Source organism: Salvelinus fontinalis, chromosome 31 (assembly GCF_029448725.1).
Source record: "Salvelinus fontinalis isolate EN_2023a chromosome 31, ASM2944872v1, whole genome shotgun sequence".
In the NCBI taxonomy this organism is placed as follows: Eukaryota; Metazoa; Chordata; class Actinopteri; order Salmoniformes; family Salmonidae; genus Salvelinus; species Salvelinus fontinalis.
Window position 1 is genome coordinate 1,483,048 of NC_074695.1, and position 15,978 is coordinate 1,499,025.

Consider the following 15,978-nt stretch of genomic DNA (forward strand, 5'->3'; position numbering starts at 1 on the left):
GCTGTATAATATCAGGTAGGGCTGTATAATATCAGGTAGGGCTGTATAATATCAGGTAGGGCTGTATAATATCAGGTAGGGCTGTATAATATCAGGTAGGGCTGTATAATATCAGGTAGGGCTGTACTGCTGTATAATATCAGGTAGGGCTGTACTGCTGTATAATATCAGGTAGGGCTGTATAATATCAGGTAGGGCTGTATAATATCAGGTAGGGCTGTACTGCTGTATAATATCATGTAGGGCTGTATAATATCAGGTAGGGCTGTATAATATCAGGTAGGGCTGTATAATATCAGGTAAGGCTGTGTAATATCAGGTAGGGCTGTATAATATCAGGTAGGGCTGTATAATATCAGGTAGGGCTGTACTGCTGTATAGTATCAGGTAGGGCTGTATAATATCAGGTAGGGCTGTACTGCTGTATAATATCAGGTAGGGCTGTACTGCTGTATAATATCAGGTAGGGCTGTACTGCTGTATAATATCAGGTAGGGCTGTATAATATCAGGTAGGGCTGTATAATATCAGGTAGGGCTGTATAATATCAGGTAGGGCTGTATAATATCAGGTAGGGCTGTACTGCTGTATAATATCAGGTAGGGCTGTACTGCTGTATAATATCAGGTAGGGCTGTACTGCTGTACAATATCAGGTAGGGCTGTACTGCTGTATAATATCAGGTAGGGCTGTATAATATCAGGTAGGGCTGTATAATATCAGGTAGGGCTGTATAATATCAGGTAGGGCTGTATAATATCAGGTAGGGCTGTACTGCTGTATAATATCAGGTAGGGCTGTACTGCTGTATAATATCAGGTAGGGCTGTATAATATCAGGTAGGGCTGTACTGCTGTATAATATCAGGTAGGGCTGTTCTGCTGTATAGTATCAGGTAGGGCTGTATAATATCAGGTAGGTCTGTGTAATATCAGGTAGGGCTGTACTGGCTGTATAATATCAGGTAGGGCTGTACTGCTGTATAATATCAGGTAGGGCTGTGTAATATCAGGTAGGGCTGTACTGCTGTATAATATCAGGTAGGGCTGTACTGCTGTATAATATCAGGTAGGGCTGTATAATATCAGGTAGGGCTGTATAATATCAGGTAGGGCTGTATAATATCAGGTAGGGCTGTATAATATCAGGTAGGGCTGTATAATATCAGGTAGCGCTGTATAATATCAGGTAGGGCTGTATAATATCAGGTAGGGCTGTACTGCTGTATAATATCAGGTAGGGCTGTATAATATCAGGTAGGGCTGTATAATATCAGGTAGGGCTGTATAATATCAGGTAGGGCTGTACTGCTGTATAGTATCAGGTAGGGCTGTACTGCTGTATAATATCAGGTAGGGCTGTATAATATCAGGTAGGGCTGTACTGCTGTATAATATCAGGTAGGGCTGTATAATATCAGGTAGGGCTGTATAATATCAGGTAGGGCTGTATAATATCAGGTAGGGCTGTATAATATCAGGTAGGGCTGTATAATATCAGGTAGGGCTGTACTGCTGTATAATATCAGGTAGGGCTGTATAATATCAGGTAGGGCTGTATAATATCAGGTAGGGCTTTACTGCTGTATACTATCAGGTAGGGCTGTATAATATCAGGTAGGGCTGTATAATATCAGGTAGGGCTGTATAATATCAGGTAGGGCTGTACTGCTGTATAATATCAGGTAGGGCTGTACTGCTGTATAATATCAGGTAGGGCTGTATAATATCAGGTAGGGCTGTATAATATCAGGTAGGGCTGTATAATATCAGGTAGGTCTGTGTAATATCAGGTAGGGCTGTACCGCTGTACTGCTGTATAATATCAGGTAGGGCTGTACTGCTGTATAATATCAGGTAGGGCTGTGTAATATCAGGTAGGGCTGTACTGCTGTATAATATCAGGTAGGGCTGTATGATATCAGGTAGGGCTGTATAATATCAGGTAGGGCTGTATAATATCAGGTAGGGCTGTATAATATCAGGTAGGGCTGTATAATATCAGGTAGGGCTGTATAATATCAGGTAGGGCTGTATAATATCAGGTAGGGCTGTATAATATCAGGTAGGGCTGTATAATATCAGGTAGGGCTGTATAATATCAGGTAGGGCTGTATAATATCAGGTAGGTCTGTGTAATATCAGGTAGGGCTGTACCGCTGTACTGCTGTATAATATCAGGTAGGGCTGTACTGCTGTATAATATCAGGTAGGGCTGTGTAATATCAGGTAGGGCTGTACTGCTGTATAATATCAGGTAGGGCTGTACTGCTGTATAATATCAGGTAGGGCTGTATAATATCAGGTAGGGCTGTATGATATCAGGTAGGGCTGTATGATATCAGGTAGGGCTGTATAATATCAGGTAGGGCTGTATAATATCAGGTAGGGCTGTATAATATCAGGTAGGGCTGTATAATATCAGGTAGGGCTGTATAATATCAGGTAGGGCTGTATAATATCAGGTAGGGCTGTATAATATCAGGTAGGGCTGTATAATATCAGGTAGGGCTGTACTGCTGTATAGTATCAGGTAGGGCTGTACTGCTGTATAATATCAGGTAGGGCTGTATAATATCAGGTAGGGCTGTACTGCTGTATAATATCAGGTAGGGCTGTATAATATCAGGTAGGGCTGTATAATATCAGGTAGGGCTGTACTGCTGTATAATATCAGGTAGGGCTGTATAATATCAGGTAGGGCTGTATAATATCAGGTAGGGCTGTACTGCTGTATAATATCAGGTAGGGCTGTATAATATCAGGTAGGGCTGTATAATATCAGGTAGGGCTGTACTGCTGTATACTATCAGGTAGGGCTGTATAATATCAGGTAGGGCTGTATAATATCAGGTAGGGCTGTATAATATCAGGTAGGGCTGTACTGCTGTATAATATCAGGTAGGGCTGTATAATATCAGGTAGGGCTGTATAATATCAGGTAGGGCTGTATAATATCAGGTAGGGCTGTGTAATATCAGGTAGGGCTGTGTAATATCAGGTAGGGCTGTACTGCTGTATAATATCAGGTAGGGCTGTATAATATCAGGTAGGGCTGTACTGCTGTATAATATCAGGTAGGGCTGTATAATATCAGGTAGGGCTGTATAATATCAGGTAGGGCTGTACTGCTGTATAATATCAGGTAGGGCTGTACTGCTGTATAATATCAGGTAGGGCTGTATAATATCAGGTAGGGCTGTATAATATCAGGTAGGGCTGTACTGCTGTATAATATCAGGTAGGGCTGTATAATATCAGGTAGGGCTGTATAATATCAGGTAGGGCTGTACTGCTGTATAGTATCAGGTAGGGCTGTACTGCTGTATAATATCAGGTAGGGCTGTATGGTATCAGGTAGGGCTGTATAATATCAGGTAGGCTGTACTGCTGTATAATATCAGGTAGGGCTGTACTGCTGTATAATATCAGGTAGGGCTGTACTGCTGTATAATATCAGGTAGGGTTGTATAATATCAGCTAGGTATGTATAATATCAGGTAGGGCTGTACTGCTGTATAATATCAGGTAGAGCTGTACTGCTGTATAATATCAGGTAGGGCTGTACTGCTGTATAATATCAGGTAGGGCTGTACTGCTGTATAATATCAGGTAGGGCTGTACTGCTGTATAATATCAGGTAGGGCTGTACTGCTGTATAATATCAGGTAGGGCTGTACTGCTGTATAATATCAGGTAGGGCTGTATAATATCAGGTAGGGCTGTACTGCTGTATAATATCAGGTAGGGCTGTATAATATCAGGTAGGGCTGTACTGCTGTATAATATCAGGTAGGGTTGTATAATATCAGGTAGGGCTGTATAATATCAGGTAGGGCTGTATAATATCAGGTAGGGCTGTACTGCTGTATAATATCAGGTAGGGCTGTACTGCTGTATAGTATCAGCTAGGGCTGTATAATATCAGGTAGGGCTGTACTGCTGTATAATATCAGGTAGGGCTGTACTGCTGTATAGTATCAGCTAGGGCTGTATAATATCAGGTAGGGCTGTACTGCTGTATAATATCAGGTAGGGCTGTATAATATCAGGTAGGGCTGTATAATATCAGGTAGGGCTGTATAATATCAGGTAGGGCTGTACTGCTGTATAATATCAGGTAGGGCTGTACTGCTGTATAATATCAGGTAGGGCTGTATAATATCAGGTAGGGCTGTATAATATCAGGTAGGGCTGTATAATATCAGGTAGGGCTGTACTGCTGTATAATATCAGGTAGGGCTGTATAATATCAGGTAGGGCTGTACTGCTGTATAATATCAGGTAGGGCTGTACTGCTGTACAATATCAGGTAGGGCTGTACTGCTGTATAATATCAGGTAGGGCTGTATAATATCAGGTAGGGCTGTATAATATCAGGTAGGGCTGTACTGCTGTATAATATCAGGTAGGGCTGTACTGCTGTATAATATCAGGTAGGGCTGTACTGCTGTATAATATCAGGTAGGGCTGTATAATATCAGGTAGGGCTGTATAATATCAGGTAGGGCTGTACTGCTGTATAATATCATGTAGGGCTGTATAATATCAGGTAGGGCTGTATAATATCAGGTAGGGCTGTATAATATCAGGTAGGGCTGTACTGCTGTATAGTATCAGGTAGGGCTGTATAATATCAGGTAGGGCTGTACTGCTGTATAATATCAGGTAGGGCTGTATAATATCAGGTAGGGCTGTATAATATCAGGTAGGGCTGTATAATATCAGGTAGGGCTGTACTGCTGTATAATATCAGGTAGGGCTGTACTGCTGTATAATATCAGGTAGGGCTGTATAATATCAGGTAGGGCTGTATAATATCAGGTAGGGCTGTATAATATCAGGTAGGTCTGTGTAATATCAGGTAGGGCTGTACCGCTGTACTGCTGTATAATATCAGGTAGGGCTGTACTGCTGTATAATATCAGGTAGGGCTGTGTAATATCAGGTAGGGCTGTACTGCTGTATAATATCAGGTAGGGCTGTATGATATCAGGTAGGGCTGTATAATATCAGGTAGGGCTGTATAATATCAGGTAGGGCTGTATAATATCAGGTAGGGCTGTATAATATCAGGTAGGGCTGTATAATATCAGGTAGGGCTGTATAATATCAGGTAGGGCTGTATAATATCAGGTAGGGCTGTATAATATCAGGTAGGGCTGTATAATATCAGGTAGGGCTGTATAATATCAGGTAGGTCTGTGTAATATCAGGTAGGGCTGTACCGCTGTACTGCTGTATAATATCAGGTAGGGCTGTACTGCTGTATAATATCAGGTAGGGCTGTGTAATATCAGGTAGGGCTGTACTGCTGTATAATATCAGGTAGGGCTGTACTGCTGTATAATATCAGGTAGGGCTGTATAATATCAGGTAGGGCTGTATGATATCAGGTAGGGCTGTATGATATCAGGTAGGGCTGTATAATATCAGGTAGGGCTGTATAATATCAGGTAGGGCTGTATAATATCAGGTAGGGCTGTATAATATCAGGTAGGGCTGTATAATATCAGGTAGGGCTGTATAATATCAGGTAGGGCTGTATAATATCAGGTAGGGCTGTATAATATCAGGTAGGGCTGTACTGCTGTATAGTATCAGGTAGGGCTGTACTGCTGTATAATATCAGGTAGGGCTGTATAATATCAGGTAGGGCTGTACTGCTGTATAATATCAGGTAGGGCTGTATAATATCAGGTAGGGCTGTATAATATCAGGTAGGGCTGTACTGCTGTATAATATCAGGTAGGGCTGTATAATATCAGGTAGGGCTGTATAATATCAGGTAGGGCTGTACTGCTGTATAATATCAGGTAGGGCTGTATAATATCAGGTAGGGCTGTATAATATCAGGTAGGGCTGTACTGCTGTATACTATCAGGTAGGGCTGTATAATATCAGGTAGGGCTGTATAATATCAGGTAGGGCTGTATAATATCAGGTAGGGCTGTACTGCTGTATAATATCAGGTAGGGCTGTATAATATCAGGTAGGGCTGTATAATATCAGGTAGGGCTGTATAATATCAGGTAGGGCTGTGTAATATCAGGTAGGGCTGTGTAATATCAGGTAGGGCTGTACTGCTGTATAATATCAGGTAGGGCTGTATAATATCAGGTAGGGCTGTACTGCTGTATAATATCAGGTAGGGCTGTATAATATCAGGTAGGGCTGTATAATATCAGGTAGGGCTGTACTGCTGTATAATATCAGGTAGGGCTGTACTGCTGTATAATATCAGGTAGGGCTGTATAATATCAGGTAGGGCTGTATAATATCAGGTAGGGCTGTACTGCTGTATAATATCAGGTAGGGCTGTATAATATCAGGTAGGGCTGTATAATATCAGGTAGGGCTGTACTGCTGTATAGTATCAGGTAGGGCTGTACTGCTGTATAATATCAGGTAGGGCTGTATGGTATCAGGTAGGGCTGTATAATATCAGGTAGGCTGTACTGCTGTATAATATCAGGTAGGGCTGTACTGCTGTATAATATCAGGTAGGGCTGTACTGCTGTATAATATCAGGTAGGGTTGTATAATATCAGCTAGGTATGTATAATATCAGGTAGGGCTGTACTGCTGTATAATATCAGGTAGAGCTGTACTGCTGTATAATATCAGGTAGGGCTGTACTGCTGTATAATATCAGGTAGGGCTGTACTGCTGTATAATATCAGGTAGGGCTGTACTGCTGTATAATATCAGGTAGGGCTGTACTGCTGTATAATATCAGGTAGGGCTGTACTGCTGTATAATATCAGGTAGGGCTGTATAATATCAGGTAGGGCTGTACTGCTGTATAATATCAGGTAGGGCTGTATAATATCAGGTAGGGCTGTACTGCTGTATAATATCAGGTAGGGTTGTATAATATCAGGTAGGGCTGTATAATATCAGGTAGGGCTGTATAATATCAGGTAGGGCTGTACTGCTGTATAATATCAGGTAGGGCTGTACTGCTGTATAGTATCAGCTAGGGCTGTATAATATCAGGTAGGGCTGTACTGCTGTATAATATCAGGTAGGGCTGTACTGCTGTATAGTATCAGCTAGGGCTGTATAATATCAGGTAGGGCTGTACTGCTGTATAATATCAGGTAGGGCTGTATAATATCAGGTAGGGCTGTATAATATCAGGTAGGGCTGTATAATATCAGGTAGGGCTGTACTGCTGTATAATATCAGGTAGGGCTGTACTGCTGTATAATATCAGGTAGGGCTGTATAATATCAGGTAGGGCTGTATAATATCAGGTAGGGCTGTATAATATCAGGTAGGGCTGTACTGCTGTATAATATCAGGTAGGGCTGTATAATATCAGGTAGGGCTGTACTGCTGTATAATATCAGGTAGGGCTGTACTGCTGTACAATATCAGGTAGGGCTGTACTGCTGTATAATATCAGGTAGGGCTGTATAATATCAGGTAGGGCTGTATAATATCAGGTAGGGCTGTACTGCTGTATAATATCAGGTAGGGCTGTACTGCTGTATAATATCAGGTAGGGCTGTACTGCTGTATAATATCAGGTAGGGCTGTATAATATCAGGTAGGGCTGTATAATATCAGGTAGGGCTGTACTGCTGTATAATATCATGTAGGGCTGTATAATATCAGGTAGGGCTGTATAATATCAGGTAGGGCTGTATAATATCAGGTAGGGCTGTACTGCTGTATAGTATCAGGTAGGGCTGTATAATATCAGGTAGGGCTGTACTGCTGTATAATATCAGGTAGGGCTGTACTGCTGTATAATATCAGGTAGGGCTGTATAATATCAGGTAGGGCTGTACTGCTGTATAATATCAGGTAGGGCTGTTCTGCTGTATAGTATCAGGTAGGGCTGTATAATATCAGGTAGGTCTGTGTAATATCAGGTAGGGCTGTACTGCTGTACTGCTGTATAATATCAGGTAGGGCTGTACTGCTGTATAATATCAGGTAGGGCTGTATAATATCAGGTAGGGCTGTACTGCTGTATAATATCAGGTAGGGCTGTACTGCTGTATAATATCAGGTAGGGCTGTATAATATCAGGTAGGGCTGTACTGCTGTATAATATCATGTAGGGCTGTATAATATCAGGTAGGGCTGTATAATATTAGGTAGGGCTGTATAATATCAGGTAGGGCTGTATAATATCAGGTAGGGCTGTATAATATCAGGTAGGGCTGTACTGCTGTATAGTATCAGGTAGGGCTGTATAATATCAGGTAGGGCTGTACTGCTGTATAATATCAGGTAGGGCTGTACTGCTGTATAATATCAGGTAGGGCTGTACTGCTGTATAGTATCAGGTAGGGCTGTATAATATCAGGTAGGGCTGTGTAATATCAGGTAGAGCTGTACTGCTGTACTGCTGTATAATATCAGGTAGGGCTGTATAATATCAGGTAGAGCTGTACTGCTGTATAATATCAGGTAGGGCTGTATAATATCAGGTAGGGCTGTACTGCTGTATAATATCAGGTAGGGCTGTATAATATCAGGTAGGGCTGTAAAATATCAGGTATAGCTGTATAATATCAGCTAGGGCTGTACTGCTGTATAATATCAGGTAGGGCTGTATAATATCAGCTAGGGCTGTACTGCTGTATAATATCAGGTAGGGCTGTATAATATCAGGTAGGGCTGTATAATATCAGGTAGGGCTGTATAATATCAGGTAGGGCTGTATAATAACAGGTAGGGCTGTATAATATCAGGTAGGGCTGTATAATATCAGGTAGGGCTGTATAATATCAGGTAGGGCTGTACTGCTGTATAGTATCAGGTAGGGCTGTATAATATCAGGTAGGGCTGTACTGCTGTATAATATCAGGTAGGGCTGTACTGCTGTATAATATCAGGTAGGGCTGTATAATATCAGGTAGGGCTGTACTGCTGTATAATATCAGGTAGGGCTGTTCTGCTGTATAGTATCAGGTAGGGCTGTATAATATCAGGTAGGTCTGTGTAATATCAGGTAGGGCTGTACTGCTGTACTGCTGTATAATATCAGGTAGGGCTGTATAATATCAGGTAGGGCTGTATAATATCAGGTAGGGCTGTATAATATCAGGTAGGGCTGTACTGCTGTATAATATCAGGTAGGGCTGTATAATATCAGGTAGGGCTGTACTGCTGTATAATATCAGGTAGGGCTGTACTGCTGTACAATATCAGGTAGGGCTGTACTGCTGTATAATATCAGGTAGGGCTGTATAATATCAGGTAGGGCTGTATAATATCAGGTAGGGCTGTACTGCTGTATAATATCAGGTAGGGCTGTACTGCTGTATAATATCAGGTAGGGCTGTACTGCTGTATAATATCAGGTAGGGCTGTATAATATCAGGTAGGGCTGTATAATATCAGGTAGGGCTGTACTGCTGTATAATATCATGTAGGGCTGTATAATATCAGGTAGGGCTGTATAATATCAGGTAGGGCTGTATAATATCAGGTAGGGCTGTACTGCTGTATAGTATCAGGTAGGGCTGTATAATATCAGGTAGGGCTGTACTGCTGTATAATATCAGGTAGGGCTGTACTGCTGTATAATATCAGGTAGGGCTGTATAATATCAGGTAGGGCTGTACTGCTGTATAATATCAGGTAGGGCTGTTCTGCTGTATAGTATCAGGTAGGGCTGTATAATATCAGGTAGGTCTGTGTAATATCAGGTAGGGCTGTACTGCTGTACTGCTGTATAATATCAGGTAGGGCTGTACTGCTGTATAATATCAGGTAGGGCTGTATAATATCAGGTAGGGCTGTACTGCTGTATAATATCAGGTAGGGCTGTACTGCTGTATAATATCAGGTAGGGCTGTATAATATCAGGTAGGGCTGTACTGCTGTATAATATCATGTAGGGCTGTATAATATCAGGTAGGGCTGTATAATATTAGGTAGGGCTGTATAATATCAGGTAGGGCTGTATAATATCAGGTAGGGCTGTATAATATCAGGTAGGGCTGTACTGCTGTATAGTATCAGGTAGGGCTGTATAATATCAGGTAGGGCTGTACTGCTGTATAATATCAGGTAGGGCTGTACTGCTGTATAATATCAGGTAGGGCTGTACTGCTGTATAGTATCAGGTAGGGCTGTATAATATCAGGTAGGGCTGTGTAATATCAGGTAGAGCTGTACTGCTGTACTGCTGTATAATATCAGGTAGGGCTGTATAATATCAGGTAGAGCTGTACTGCTGTATAATATCAGGTAGGGCTGTATAATATCAGGTAGGGCTGTACTGCTGTATAATATCAGGTAGGGCTGTATAATATCAGGTAGGGCTGTAAAATATCAGGTATAGCTGTATAATATCAGCTAGGGCTGTACTGCTGTATAATATCAGGTAGGGCTGTATAATATCAGCTAGGGCTGTACTGCTGTATAATATCAGGTAGGGCTGTATAATATCAGGTAGGGCTGTATAATATCAGGTAGGGCTGTATAATAACAGGTAGGGCTGTATAATAACAGGTAGGGCTGTATAATATCAGGTAGGGCTGTATAATATCAGGTAGGGCTGTATAATATCAGGTAGGGCTGTACTGCTGTATAGTATCAGGTAGGGCTGTATAATATCAGGTAGGGCTGTACTGCTGTATAATATCAGGTAGGGCTGTACTGCTGTATAATATCAGGTAGGGCTGTATAATATCAGGTAGGGCTGTACTGCTGTATAATATCAGGTAGGGCTGTTCTGCTGTATAGTATCAGGTAGGGCTGTATAATATCAGGTAGGTCTGTGTAATATCAGGTAGGGCTGTACTGCTGTACTGCTGTATAATATCAGGTAGGGCTGTACTGCTGTATAATATCAGGTAGGGCTGTATAATATCAGGTAGGGCTGTACTGCTGTATAATATCAGGTAGGGCTGTACTGCTGTATAATATCAGGTAGGGCTGTATAATATCAGGTAGGGCTGTACTGCTGTATAATATCATGTAGGGCTGTATAATATCAGGTAGGGCTGTATAATATTAGGTAGGGCTGTATAATATCAGGTAGGGCTGTATAATATCAGGTAGGGCTGTATAATATCAGGTTGGGCTGTACTGCTGTATAGTATCAGGTAGGGCTGTATAATATCAGGTAGGGCTGTACTGCTGTATAATATCAGGTAGGGCTGTACTGCTGTATAATATCAGGTAGGGCTGTACTGCTGTATAGTATCAGGTAGGGCTGTATAATATCAGGTAGGGCTGTGTAATATCAGGTAGAGCTGTACTGCTGTACTGCTGTATAATATCAGGTAGGGCTGTATAATATCAGGTAGAGCTGTACTGCTGTATAATATCAGGTAGGGCTGTATAATATCAGGTAGGGCTGTACTGCTGTATAATATCAGGTAGGGCTGTATAATATCAGGTAGGGCTGTATAATAACAGGTAGGGCTGTATAATATCAGGTAGGGCTGTACTGCTGTATAATATCAGGTAGGGCTGTATAATATCAGGTAGGGCTGTATAATATCAGGTAGGGCTGTACTGCTGTATAGTATCAGGTAGGGCTGTATAATATCAGGTAGGGCTGTACTGCTGTATAATATCAGGTAGGGCTCTACTGCTGTATAATATCAGGTAGGGCTGTACTGCTGTATAGTATCAGGTAGGGCTGTATAATATCAGGTAGGGCTGTGTAATATCAGGTAGGGATGTACTGCTGTACTGCTGTATAATATCAGGTAGGGCTGTATAATATCAGGTAGAGCTGTACTGCTGTATAATATCAGGTAGGGCTGTATAATATCAGGTAGGGCTGTACTGCTGTATAATATCAGGTAGGGCTGTATAATATCAGGTAGGGCTGTATAATATCAGGTAGGGCTGTATAATATCAGGTAGGGCTGTACTGCTGTATAGTATCAGGTAGGGCTGTATAATATCAGGTAGGGCTGTATAATATCAGGTAGGGCTGTACTGCTGTATAATATCAGGTAGGGCTGTATAATATCAGGTATAGCTGTATAATATCAGGTAGGGCTGTACTGCTGTATAATATCAGGTAGGGCTGTATAATATCAGGTAGGGCTGTACTGCTGTATAATATCAGGTAGGGCTGTATAATATCAGGTAGGGCTGTATAATATCAGGTAGGGCTGTATAATATCAGGTAGGGCTGTATAATAACAGGTAGGGCTGTATAATATCAGGTAGGGCTGTATAATATCAGGTAGGGCTGTATAATATCAGGTAGGGCTGTATAATATCAGGTAGGGCTGTACTGCTGTATAATATCAGGTAGGGCTGTATAATATCAGGTAGGGCTGTACTGCTGTATAATATCAGGTAGGGCTGTACTGCTGTATAGTATCAGGTAGGGCTGTATAATATCAGGTAGGGCTGTATAATATCAGGTAGGGCTGTACTGCTGTATAATATCAGGTAGGGCTGTACTGCTGTATAATATCAGGTAGGGCTGTATAATATCAGGTAGGGCTGTATAATATCAGGTAGGGCTGTACTGCTGTATAATATCAGCTAGGGCTGTATAATATCAGGTAGGGGTGTACTGCTGTATAATATCAGGTAGGGCTGTATAATATCAGGTAGGGCTGTACTGCTGTATAGTATCAGGTAGAGCTGTACTGCTGTATAATATCAGGTAGGGCTGTATAATATCAGGTAGGGCTGTATAATATCAGGTAGGGCTGTACTGCTGTATAATATCAGGTAGGGCTGTACTGCTGTATAATATCAGGTAGGGCTGTATAATATCAGGTAGGGCTGTACTGCTGTATAATATCAGGTAGGGCTGTATAATATCAGGTAGGGCTGTATAATATCAGGTAGGGCTGTATAATATCAGGTAGGGCTGTACTGCTGTATAATATCAGGTAGGGCTGTATAATATCAGGTAGGGCTGTACTGCTGTATAATATCAGGTAGGGCTGTACTGCTGTATAATATCAGGTAGGGCTGTATAATATCAGGTAGGGCTGTATAATATCAGGTAGGGCTGTACTGCTGTATAATATCATGTAGGGCTGTATAATATCAGGTAGGGCTGTATAATATCAGGTAGGGCTGTATAATATCAGGTAGGGCTGTATAATATCAGGTAGGGCTGTACTGCTGTATAATATCAGGTAGAGCTGTATAATATCAGGTAGGGCTGTATAATATCAGGTAGGGCTGTATAATATCAGGTAGGGCTGTATAATATCAGGTAGGGCTGTACTGCTGTATAATATCAGGTAGGGCTGTACTGCTGTATAATATCAGGTAGGGCTGTATAATATCAGGTAGGGCTGTATAATATCAGGTAGGGCTGTACTGCTGTATAATATCAGGTAGGGCTGTATAATATCAGGTAGGGCTGTACTGCTGTATAATATCAGGTAGAGCTGTATAATATCAGGTAGGGCTGTATAATATCAGGTAGGGCTGTATAATATCAGGTAGGGCTGTATAATATCAGGTAGGGCTGTATAATATCAGGTAGGGCTGTATAATATCAGGTAGGGCTGTACTGCTGAAATGTATTGAGTCAATAAATATTCAACCCCTATGTTATGGCAAGCCTAAATAAGTTCAGGAGTTCAAGTCACATAATAAGTTGCATGGACTCCCTCTGTGTGCAATAATAGTCTTTAACAAGTTTCAAGGACGACCTCATCTATGTAACCCACACATACAATTATCTGTAAGGTCCCTCAGTCAAGCATTGAATTTCAAACAGATTCAACCACAAAAACCAGGGAGATTTTCCAATACCTCTCAAAGAAGGGCACCTATTGGTAGATGGGTAAAAAAAAAAACAGCAGACATTGAATATCCCTTTGAGCGTGGTGAAGTTATTAATTACACTTTGGATGGTGTATCAATACAACTAGTTACTACAAAGATACAGGCGTCCTTCCTAACTCAGTTGCCGGAGAGGAAGGAAACCGCTCTGGGATTTCACCATGAGGCCAATGTTGACTTGAAAAGAGTTTAATGGCTGTGATAGCAGAAAACTGAGGATGGATCGACAAAAATTGTAGGTATTCCACAATACTAACCTACATGACAGAGTGAAAAGAAGGAAGCCTGTACAGAATTTAAATATTACAAAACATACATCCTGTTTGCAATAAGGAACTAAAGTAAAACCGCACAAAATATGGCAAAGCAATTCACCTTTTGTCCTGAATAAAAATGTTTATGTTTGGGGCAAATCCAATGCAACACATTACTGAGTACCATCATCCATATTTTCAAGCATAGTGGTGGCTGCATCATGTTATGGGTATGCTTGTAATCATTAAGGAACAGCGTTTTCAGGAAGAAAAAAAATAAATGGAATGGAGCTAAGCACAGGCAAAATCCTAGAGGAAAACTTGGTTCAATCTGTTTTCCACCAGACACTGGGAGATGATTCCACCTTTCAGCAGGACAATAACCTAAAACACAAGGCCAAATATACACTGGAGTTGCTTACCAAGATGACATAGAATGTTCCTAAGTGGCCGTGTTACAGTTTTGACTGAATCTACTTGAAGATCTATGGCAAAACTTGAAAATGGCTGTCTAGCAATGATCAACAACCAACTTGAGAGTTTGAAGAATTTTTTAAAGAATAAATGGGAAAATGTTGCACAATCCAGGTGTGGAAAGCTCTTAGACACTTACCCAGAAACACTCACAGCTGTAGACACTTACCCAGAAACACTCACAGCTGTAGACACTTACCCAGAAACACTCACAGCTGTAGACACTTACCCAGAAACACTCACAGCTGTAGACACTTACCCAGAAACACTCACAGCTGTAGACACTTACCCAGAAACACTCACAGCTGTAGACACTTACCCAGAAACACTCACAGCTGTAGACACTTACCCAGAAACACTCACAGCTGTAGACACTTACCCAGAAACACTCACAGCTGTAGACACTTACCCAGAAACACTCACAGCTGTACACTTACCCAGAAACACTCACAGCTGTAGACACTTACCCAGAAACACTCACAGCTGTAGACACTTACCCAGAAACACTCACAGCTGTAGACACTTACCCAGAAACACTCACAGCTGTAAACACTTACCCAGAAACACTCACAGCTGTAGACACTTACCCAGAAACACTCACAGCTGTAGACACTTACCCAGAAACAATCACAGCTGTAGACACTTACCCAGAAACACTCACAGCTGTAGACACTTACCCAGAAACACTCACAGCTGTAGACACTTACCCAGAAACACTCACAAATGTAGACACTTACCTAGAAAGACGCTGTAATTGTCACCGAAGGTGCTTCTACAAAGTATTGACTCTGGGGAGTGAATACTTACGTCAATTAGATATTTCTGTATTTCTTATTCAATAAATTTGCCAACATGTCTAAAAACTCATTTTCACATTGTCATTATGAGGTATTGTGTGTAGTGGGTGAGAAAAAAACAACTATTTAATACATGTTGTATTCAGACTGTAACTTAACAGGAGGGTGTGAATACCTTCTGAAAGCACTGTAGATAATATCCCCATAGTCTGAAATAGACATAAAAGCGGCCTGGACAATTTCCTTCCTTTAATAAAACAAAAGTCAGACATGTTTTGTTTCTGTAAAAGACACCAACCTTGAACTTCAATTTCTTCACCAGCTCAGTGACGTATTATTTTAATGACAGTAGAAAAAAAAGCTCTGAATGATATAGATCATGAAGGAACTCTTGGAGCGAGAATAATAAAAAAAAAAAGATGTCTCTTCACAATTATACGAGGGTCAGCAGAGTTTCTCAATTTGGTATCTCTAATGCAGGCAATAGGCCAGTGGTTGCTGATGTCACTTGCAAAAACACCCCTAGCCAAATACTTATGGGGACAGTTGGCCAGGATAAGGACAATCAACAAGAGTCAATAGAACAGGGCCTCTCGAGAGGTGGTCTAAGGCTCCGTCTCAGCGGCCCGAGGCTCCGTCTCAGCGGCCCGAGGCTCCGTCTCAGCGGCCCGAGGCCCCGTCTCAGCGGCCCGAGGCCCCGTCTCA